Here is a 10,332-nt window from a genome sequence, read left to right as displayed (position 1 = left end):
AGAGCCTTTTTTTAAAAAATTAAATGTCAAAAGGATGTAAGCTTTTATTGATTGGCTGATTGATTATATTTCCACCAGCCACCTCAGGAGAGCAAAACAACCCACTTAACGATTTTAATCGCTAACAAAACTCTCACACTGCAGCAGCACCCGAAAAAACCAGTTTCTGCGCTGGCCCATGGTTGCTTCAGAAGGAAAGCGCTAAGCTAATGCTTAATCCAAATTAAATGGTTTTCTAGGTTGCCTTGCAGCGTAAATGAAACAAAACAGGCTGGGTTGACAGAGGTGAAAAAAAAACCTTGATCAAGATAAACCTAACCAAAAGCATGATTTACAAAAATGCATTTTGTAGGTCTTTAGCAGTGAACGCAGATGTTTTGACTTCTTTGGCCTTGACATACAATTCAGCCCACAATGTATGTTGTCATTTGTTAAGTGGATTTCCCCCCGTTTTACGGAGCAGGAGAGGAAGAAGACCTGGCTCACATCCTATTTGATTGTTGCTTGTATAAGGGAGTAAGAGACAGGCACCTTGGTCTATATACCAAACGAAGGATTCATTGGGATCTGCATATCAAAACAACTTATTTTACATGCGGCCAGAACCTGAAAATAACATTTAACACAGCACAGTCCTTAAACAAAATGGTTCGGTTGAGATCTGCATACGTGGGACTGATTGGAGTAGATTGTAAGGGTGACACCGTTATGTCATTTTATTCTATTTTACATATTCATGTATTAAATTATATTGTATCTTATCCTATAACTATTGTATTTTACCCTACTCTTATTTTAAATTGTTTGTGTAGGATTTTATTGGTGATATGTGTTTGAACCTTCGATGTGGCCTATAGGCTGTTCAATAAAGCTATAATCCAATCAAACCTAATCCCATTTTACAACCTTTCTTGCCACAGTTGTTAAGTGAATCACTGCAGGGGATCGGTTAAGTTATTAAGTGAATCTGGCTTGCCTCATTGACTTTGCTTGTCAATGAAGGTCACAAAAAGGGATTGAACGGATCCCGCGATGTTGCAACCGTCATAAATGTGAGACAGCTGCCAAGTGTCTTGAATTCTGATCACATGCCCATGGGGGTTGCTGGAGAGGTCGTAACTGTGAAAACGGTCCTGAGTGACTGTTTGGAATGCCGTTGTAACTTTTGAACGGCCACTAAACAAACTGTTGGCGCACAAAAACTACTTTTGGAGAGGAGGAGGACCAAAGCGGGAACTGGACACTTAACAGCGACTGAGTATAATTCATCCTAAATTTGAAAAATAAATAAAAATGAAAGGTAAATAAGCGCTCAACTGGACTAGAGAACACAGCAAGTTCCACCAGATTTCCTAAAGATGAGCAATGGGTGAAAAGCCAAGAAGATTGCCCCAAGGACAAGGATTGATCAGAATCCAGTAGAGGCAACTAAACCAGCTCTCCGGCTCACTATTGCTGCAAAGGAGAAAGTTTGAAAGATATAGAAAGAAAGACTGTAGCTTTGCAGTTTTAAACCCTTTTGCAAAATCCCCACAGCCAGCCAAAAGAATTTTTAAAAAGGGAAAAAAACAACAACAGAGAAATAGAATTACTAAATTTTAACACACTCACAAAAACCGTTGTTACCCTAAGGCTGGCTTTTCCCAATCATAGAATAGGAAGAACAGAATACAGAAGAGTTGGAAGGGACCTTCTAATCTAGGTCATCTAGTCCAACCCCCCACCTAAACAGGAGACCCTACACCATTTCTGACAGATGGCAATCCGGTCTCTTCTTGAAAGCTTCCAGGGATGAAGCTCCCACAACTTCTGAAGGCAACTTCTGTTCCGTGGGTTGATCGTTCTCCCTGCCAGGAAATTCCTCCTTATTTCCAGGTTGAATCTCTCCTTGTTTGGTTTCCATCCATTCTTCCTTCTCTGGCCTTCAGGTGCCTTGGAAAATAGCTTGACCCCCTTCCTTCTCTCTGGGGCAGCCCCTCAAATATTGGAAGATGCTCTCATGTCTCCCTTGGTCCTTCTCTTCGCTAGACCAGCCATGCCCAGTTTCTGCAACCGTTCATCATATTTTATTTTGGAAAAAGAAAAGCAACAGACATTCTTTGAGAGAGGGAGGGAGGGAGAGAGAGAGAGAGAGAGAGAAAGAAGGCACTCATAAATTATATGCCCTTTTTAGGGGGGGAAATAGACAGAGAAAAGAGTTCTGGTTTGCCAGCAGGAAAACTGCCCAGCTTAAAAAGAGCGTGAAGCAGAAACAAGCATACCCTTAAATATTTTGATTGTGGCTCTGCCTGAATTCACAAAATCCCTGCTTAACATCCACCCAGCAGCATCCTTCTGTTGGGGTTTCCTTAGTTACCTCTTCTTTTTCCTCCTTTGATGCTCCACCATTCTTTGAACCAGGACAGAAGTTCGGAGGGGTGGGGGAGCATCGAAGATGGGGCTTTTGACCAAGATCTCCCTGTGCTTTTAACCTGGTTTGAGGGCTCAGCCGCCCAAGTGAGCTTAAACCTTGCAGGGCTCCAATCCTGGGTCCTTTCGAGCTGTTATTGCAAAGCTTGGTTCCTTGATGGTTCAGGCTGTACTCTGAAACCAGGAAGTGGGGTAATTCAGGAACCGAGTTAAGGTACTTGAGCTCTGCTGTGCAATCATTTATTTCCTAAGCGATGATGGCCTCTGCTCAGTTTAGGAGTCTGGGGTTTTCCACTACGTTTAATGCCTTCTCTTCCTCTCCTTTCTGTTCTCTCTCTTCTCTACTCTTTTCTCTCTCCTCTTCCCTCCCCTCCCCTTCCTTTCCTTCCATTTCCTCCCACTATCTTTCCTTTCCTTCTCCCTTCTCTTCCCTTCCTCCTCTTTTTCTCTTCCCTTCCTGTTTTTTCCTTCCTCCTGTCCTTTTCCCTTCTCTTCCTCCTGTCTTTTGCTCTTCCCTTCCTCTTGTCCTTTCCCTTTCCTTTCCTCCTGTCCTTTTCCCTTCTTTTCCTCCTGTCCTTTTCCCTTCCTTTCCTCCTCTTTTGCTCTTCCCTTCCTGTCTTTTTCCCTTCTTCCTGTCTTTTCCCTTCCTCCTGTCCTTTTCTCTTCCTTTCCTCCTGTCTTTTGCTGTTCCCTTCCTGTCTTTTTCCCTTCCTTCTGTCTTTTTCCCTTCCTTTCCTCCTGTCCTTTCCCCTTCCCTTCCTTCTGTCTTTTTCCCTTCCCTTCCTCCTGCCTTTTTCCCTTCCCTTCCTCCTGCCTTTTTCCATTCCCTTCCTCTTATCCTTTTCCCTTCCTTTCCTCCTGTCCTTTCCCCTTCCTTTCCTCTTGTCCTTTTCCCTTCTTTTCCTCCTGTCTTTTTTCCTTCCCTTCCTCTTGTCCTTTCCCTTTCCTTTCCTCCTGTCCTTTTCACTTCTTTTCCTCCTGTCCTTTCCCCTTCCCTTCCCGCATTTCATTCAACCTGCTTCTATTCTCCCTTCCTTTGTTCCAGCAACCTATATTTTCAAGGGGAAGGGGCAGCAGTTAGAGGTTGGGGATTTTGCCACAGGTAAACAATTTGCAACTCCACCGGAAGAGGAGAAAATCAACCTTTCCCCCTATCTTCTTGCACACTTCCCCAAGGCTGAGCACAAAGGAGAGGGTGGGGGGAGGGGGAGAGAGGGATGCATCCTGCAATTAATTTTTAATTTGTTGCTGCACAAAGAAAAGAAGGGAGGGGGCAGAGTGGGTGGAAGGAAGCCCTAATCCCCTTCCCCTTTCTTAACCATCACTGCAGTCTTCCCCATGGAGAAATTAGTCAGCATCCCTGTTCTTCCCACTTGGCTCACGGAATCCGAACACAGAATAGAAATCAAATACTGTATGTTTTTTTTTTTTTAAAAGCAGAATTCTGACTGGCTGTCCAAGCAAAGACGGGAGAAATAGTACCGCTTTATACCAGGCCAGGCGTGGAATGATGTGTCCAGTTCTGGTCACCATGATAAAAGGACTGGTTTTCCCCCAAATGCCATCACTCTGCTAAACAACTAATCCCCACAACACTGTCAAATTATCTACTAAGACTGTATTACTATTCTTCTTCTCTTCCTTCCTAGTACCTATTTCTTTCCACTTATGACTATTACCATGTTGCTTGTATCTTTAATATTTATAGTGCTTTATTTATTTCCTAGTATAATTGGATTGCTTATTAGTAACCTATGACTATCACTAAGTGTTGTATCTCATGGTTCTTGATGAATATATTTTATTTTTCTTTATGTCCACTGAGAGCATCTGCACCAAAGACAAATTCCTTGTGTGTCCAATCACACTTGGCCAATAAAGAATTCTATTCTATTCTATTCTATATTCTGTTCTGTTCTGTTCTATTCTATCCTATTCTATTTTCTATTATATTCTATATTATTCTATTCTATTTTCTATTCTATTCTATATTCTATATTCTATTTTCTATCTATTCCATCGTATTCTATTTTCTATTCTATTCTATATTATTATATTCTATTTCTATTTTCTACTCTATTCTACGGTATATTATTATATTCTATTTCTATTTTCTATTCTATTCTATATTATTATATTCTATTGTCTATTCTATTCTATTCTATCGTATTCTATTTTCTATTCTATTCTATATTATTCTATTCTATTTCTATTTTCTATTCTATTCTATATTATTCTATTCTATTTCTATTTTCTATTCTATTCTATATTATTCTATTCTATTTCTATTTTCTATTCTATTCTATATTATTCTATTCTATTTCTATTTTCTATTCTATTCTATATTATTCTATTCTATTTCTATTTTCTATTCTTTTCTATATTATTATATTCTATTTCTATTTTCTATTCTATTGTATATTATTATATTCTATTGTCTATTCTATTCTATCCTATTCTATTTTCTATTCTATTCTATATTATTATATTCTATTTCTATTTTCTATTCTCTTCTATATTATTCTACTCTATTTCTATTTTCTATTCTCTTCTATATTATTCTCTTCTATTTTCTATTCTATTCTATTTTACTCTATTCTACAAAAAAGATGTTGAGACTCTGGAAAGAGTGCAGAGAAGAGCAACCAAGATGATTAGGGGGCTGGAAGCTAAAATATACAACAAATGAGTGGTCCTTGGTGCTCTCTGAGCTTGCTGGTTTTCTTGCCGGCGTTTGATTATCCTACCAAGGTAAAACCATCAGTGCACTTATGATATTACTTAGTTAGGGGGGCACTGATGATGTTACCTAGTTGGGTCAAGAGATGTCCTCAAGAAAACAAGCAAGCTCAGAGAGGGCCAAGGACCCCTCATTCCAACACTGAGCTACAAATCTTCTCAGAAGTTGCCTTCAGAAGTTGCGGGAGCTTCATCCCTGGAGGCTTTCAGGAAGAGACTGGACTGCCATCTGTCAGAAATGGTGCAGGGTCTCCTGCCTGGGCAGGGGGTTGGACTAGATGACCTACAAGGTCCCTTCCAACTCTTGTTAATCTGTTAAAGAGGACTGGCCATATGAAGTTCCTTATTTGTCCGACTGACAGCTGGAGGGCGTGTTCGGCCTCACCATTGTACCCTTAGCAACTCTACCTAACTGGCCAATCATGCAAAAGTGCCCCGCACGCCAACCTTGGGCATGTGGGGTGAAGCCAGCCCCTGTTGTGGGCCGATGAATTGCCCCATTGTGCAACCGCAGCAAAACGGAGGCGTTCGGGCGAGCTGCCTTGTGCCCTTTGTGAGAAAGGGTGCTTTTGTGCGGAGAAGTGCAGAAGGAACTTTTTAATTTCTTCCTTCCATTCGTTCCCTGATTGGCACCCCGTCGTGCATGCCCGTGAAGGTGTTTCTCGGTGAGAATCTTGCGGCTTGTTCAGCCTTTTCCTTCCCGAAACACCGCTAAAAATAAAAATAGAACAAACAGACGCCGCCATCGATGAAGGAGCTGAACAAAATAAAAAAGCAAAACACACGCCCAGCGCTTTTCGGTTAAAAGTGTGTTGAGTTTCCTGGTGGTGCTGGATTCTTTCACACGGATCTCTTCATCTATCTATCTATCATCTATCTATCTATCTATCTATCTCTCAAAAATGTAAGTTTTCCCGCACTCCTGCCGAACCATAAAGAAGGAGGGCATCTCTTCGGTAAGTTTCCAGCCCCCTCCTGCAAAATGAGAGTTGAGTCTCCATTCTTGTACAAAAGCAACACAACTCTTTTGAGTTGTGAGTCTCAAGCATCACACACACACACATCTCACACACCCCAGGCTGCCCCATTTATTCCCTGCCCCATCCTAACTCCCTAAATTGTGGGCACTCCCTCACTGGAAGTCTATTAAGAAGAGACTAGACAGCATAGGGTTTCCTGCTTGAGCAGGGGGCTGGACTAGAAGACCTCCAATGTCCCTTCCAGCTCTATTCTGATTCCTTGGATGCTCAATAGGCAGGAAGGTGTTGTGCGGGCCGGAGTGCAAAGTCGCAAAGCGAGGAGGCTGGGTTCACACAATATGCTCAACTCTTAACTTGCTCTTTCTCTGTTCAAATGCTCTTATTAACCCAGCCGGCCTGATTTCCATTCCCCCACCCCCACCCTCTTCCTCAATGCAGTTGTGCAAAAGCAGGCTTGGGGAGAAGTGTGTGGAAGGGTGGAAGGAATTGGGGCAGAAAAAGAGGGGGGGTGGAGAAAAAGAGTGAGTAAGAGAGAGAGAAAAGAGAAAAAGAGAGACAGAATAAGAAACAGAAAAAGAGAGACAATGAAAGAGAGGGAGCGATAGGATGAGAAAGAGAGAGAGTGGCAGAGAAATAGAGAGAATGAGAGGCAGAGAAAGAAAGGGAATGAGAAAAGAGAGAAAAAGAGAGGCAGAGACAGAGAGGGAATGAGAGAGACAGAAAAAGAATGAGAGAGTGAGTGAAAAAGAGAGAAAAGAGAGAGGGGAGAAAGAGAAAGAGAGAAAAAGAGGGAGAGAGAGACAGAAAGGGAATGACAAAGAGAGAAAGAGACAGAAGGAGAAAGAGAAGGAGAGAAGCAGGAGGAAGAGAGAGCTGGTGGGGAGAGGGGGGGCTTGTGCAACGGGCACGCGGCTGCTTGTGCAACGCGGAGAGCGGGGCAGGCGAAGGGGGGAACCGCTCAGCCCAGCCCGGGCCAAGGCGGCTGAAGCGCCGGAGCGGAAAACAAAGCGGGGCCGGGCGAGGAAGAGCCGCCTGCCCGCCTCCCCCCCTTCCTTTCCGCGAGGCTGCGAAGCGACTCCAAATAAGGTGTGATCGCGCCCCGTCAGCGACTCCTTTCCCGCAGCCCGATTTGCCCTTATATGGGCAATTGGAGCGAGGGCGCGGAGGAGGCGCAGCGCCTGGCACACGGGCGCCCTCCGGCCGCCTCGCCCGGGTACCGCAGTCGGGAGGGCGGGCAGCGCACGGGGCGGAGAAGGCTGCAAAAGGAAGGGAGACTGGGTGGAGGGAGAGAGAGGGATGAAGGAGACATGAATGGATGGAGAGAGGGAGGGGGACGGAGGGATGGAGAGAGGGATGAAGTGAGGGAGAAATGGATGGATGGATGGGTGGACAGAGAGGGATGGAGGGATGGAGAGAGGGTTGAAGGGAAGGAGAAATGAATGGAGGGAGAGGGAGGGAGGGTGATGGATGGATGGATGGACAGCGGAATGGAAAGAGGGATGAAGGGAAGGAGAAATGGATGGATGGATAGAGGGATGGAGATGGATGGATGGTGAGAGAGGGGTGGAGAGAGGGATGAAGGGAAGGAGAAATGAATGGATGGAGGGAGGGAGGATGGACAGAGGGATGGAAAGAGGGATGAAGGGAAGGAGAAATGGATGGATGGAGAGAGGGAGGAAGGGAAGAAATGGATTGGAGAGAGGGATTGATGGAGAGACGGATGGAGATGGATGGATGGATGGACAGAGAGAGAGAGAGGGATGGATGGATGGAGAGAGGGATGAAGGAAAGGAGAAATGGATGGATGGAGAGGAAGGGAGGGATGGAGAGGGAGATGGAGGGAGGGATGCCAACTTTAAGTGGGCAACTCCCATCCGTGAAGATGGGTGGACTTTGACTCCCAGAATTCCCTAGCCATGCTTTAAGATGGGTGGATTTCAACTGCTTAACGACCCCCTGATTCACTTAACAATTGCTGGGAACCGAGACACAAAAAGTTGTAAAATGGGGCACGACTTACTTAACAACTGCCTTGCAAAAGGTTACCTTAGACACACACACCCAATGCCACTGGAGGTTTCTAAGAAGAGATCTGAGAGCCGTTTGTTTGGAACAATTGAGGGTTTCCTGTGCTTGAGCAGGGGGCTGGACTAGAAGACCTCTGAGGTCCCCTCCAACTCTGTTATTCTGATCCCCAGCCACACGCCAGTGGCCCAGCCCCAGGCTGATAAAACTCCAAAACCTGAAAGGGAAACCTGCAGAATTTCAAAAACCATCATCCCTCCAAAACCTCTGATGGCTAATAATCATTCATCCTGAATTTTTAAAAACAATTTTTTTAAAAGGTAGAAGCTTGCATTCCCCCCCCCCCCAGAGATCGGATTGGGGGCAAACAAAGTGCAAAGGTTGTGAATTTTGACAACCTTGATGGGGAAAGCAGTCTTGATGTGAAATCAAGCGTGTTAGCCTACCGTATGTTATTAAACTAGCCGATATTTATTTATAGGGGGAAAATGTCCAGACTAAATGTAATTTCTAATATTGGATTTTCCTCCTTACCAGAGGGAGCCCCCTTGTGGAGTACTTTGAAGCCGTTACCATGGCAACTCCACTGTGCTGTACAGTAGAAGCCATTTTACGGCACAACAGGCTGTATCTTAACAGAACAAACATCTCGAGGAGTTTTAGGGGTGTCTACCCCCACAGTATTAGTTTCCAGAGAGTAAATCATCTATGTACCAAGTTTGCTTGAAATTGCTTGAGGCGTTCCAGAGTTATGCTGGAGTAGACACAGCCCAAACCTTAGTCACTGCCCAAACCGATGAAAAGATTTATTTTTAAACAAGGCAGATTCAAATCAAAACAAGGGCCAGAAGGCCAAATATGGGGAAATTCTACCAATGTTGGGCGTGGCTGTGAAAGAGTTAAAAGCATCATTGCTGGAAGCGGGGGTGGGGGGGAACTGGGGTGCCCCTCCTTTCCTTGTGCCAGTCAACAAGGGCTTAGTTTTCTTAACGGTAATTCCAGGCTGGGGCTTAAAATGCCAGCCATACCTCCCAAAGTACAAATTGGCAGCGCTTAAGGCACTAAATCAGATCAAAGGCAAGAGTCTAACATGCGGGCTTTGGTTTAGAGTGGGATAATTAGTTTAAAAAGCTGGTTAAAGCATAACTAATCTGTAGCGCGAAAGCCAGGAGACTCGGTGGGGGAAGCAGCACGATTTATTCCAGTGAGAATGCTTGGAATGATATTTATTTCTAACTGGGTACCTGTGCTCTGCTACCAAATTATGTGATCGGGCTTGATAAATCAACACTTACAGCTTGAAAATTAATGAGTAGTTACGATCTGCCTCTCCTCTCCCCTTCTCTCCCTCAGGCTTGCCCCATTGATCCTCTCCTTTCCCCTTCTCTCCCTTAGGCTTGCCCCACAGAGGCCTCTCCTATCTTATCCCCTGATCTCCCTCAGTCTAACTCATCATCAGAATGTTTTTCAGGTGGGGAGGGGGAGTAGAATGTCTAAATTGCTAGCGGCCAGGCTGGATGAGTCATGAACTAGCCACGCCCACACCCAAGTGGCAGTTGGAACAGAGTTCTTTTCGGGTGGGGAGGGGGAGTAGAATGTCTTGACTCCTTCGCATCAGAGCGTGTTAATCATAATATAAGAAATGCTAATAATCTGGTGGTCATTTTGAAAAATCCTTTCTTAGCGAGAAGCTAGAAGCCAAGAGGAACATACGTGTCAAATTTCACGTTTGTAGGCTTTACGGTTCTGGAGATTTCGTGATGATGCGTGAGTGGTATTTGGCTTTTATGTATGTAGATTTGTGATTTCTTCAGTGAAAAGGACCTTTCAGCAGGTGATGGGAAAGAGACCTCTCTGCTGAAAAGCAGGGTATAAATAGATTTGCTATTATTATGAACAGGAACAAGCAGCTATGCTTTTAAAACCAGGGTAAGAAGCTTAGCTAGAGACCAAGCCACCTCTCCAAAATGCTTCTGATTCCATCGAACAGTTACTGCTTGTCCAGAATATGGCTAACTCTGTACATAGGCACCAGTATTTTGAAAATGTATTAGCAATATTTAATGCAATCTTAGCATTTGAAATAATAGAAAGTAGCTCGGGTATTAGATGTTGGCAGTCGGTTTGTTCTCCAAGCTTGTTTAGCTTATGAATGTTTCGTTACCAGATTAGATAAAAC

The sequence above is a fragment of the Natrix helvetica genome, assembly GCF_964273705.1.
Source record: "Natrix helvetica genome assembly, chromosome: 16".
NCBI lineage: Eukaryota > Metazoa > Chordata > Lepidosauria > Squamata > Natricidae > Natrix > Natrix helvetica.
Note: the sequence above shows the minus strand (reverse complement) of the source record.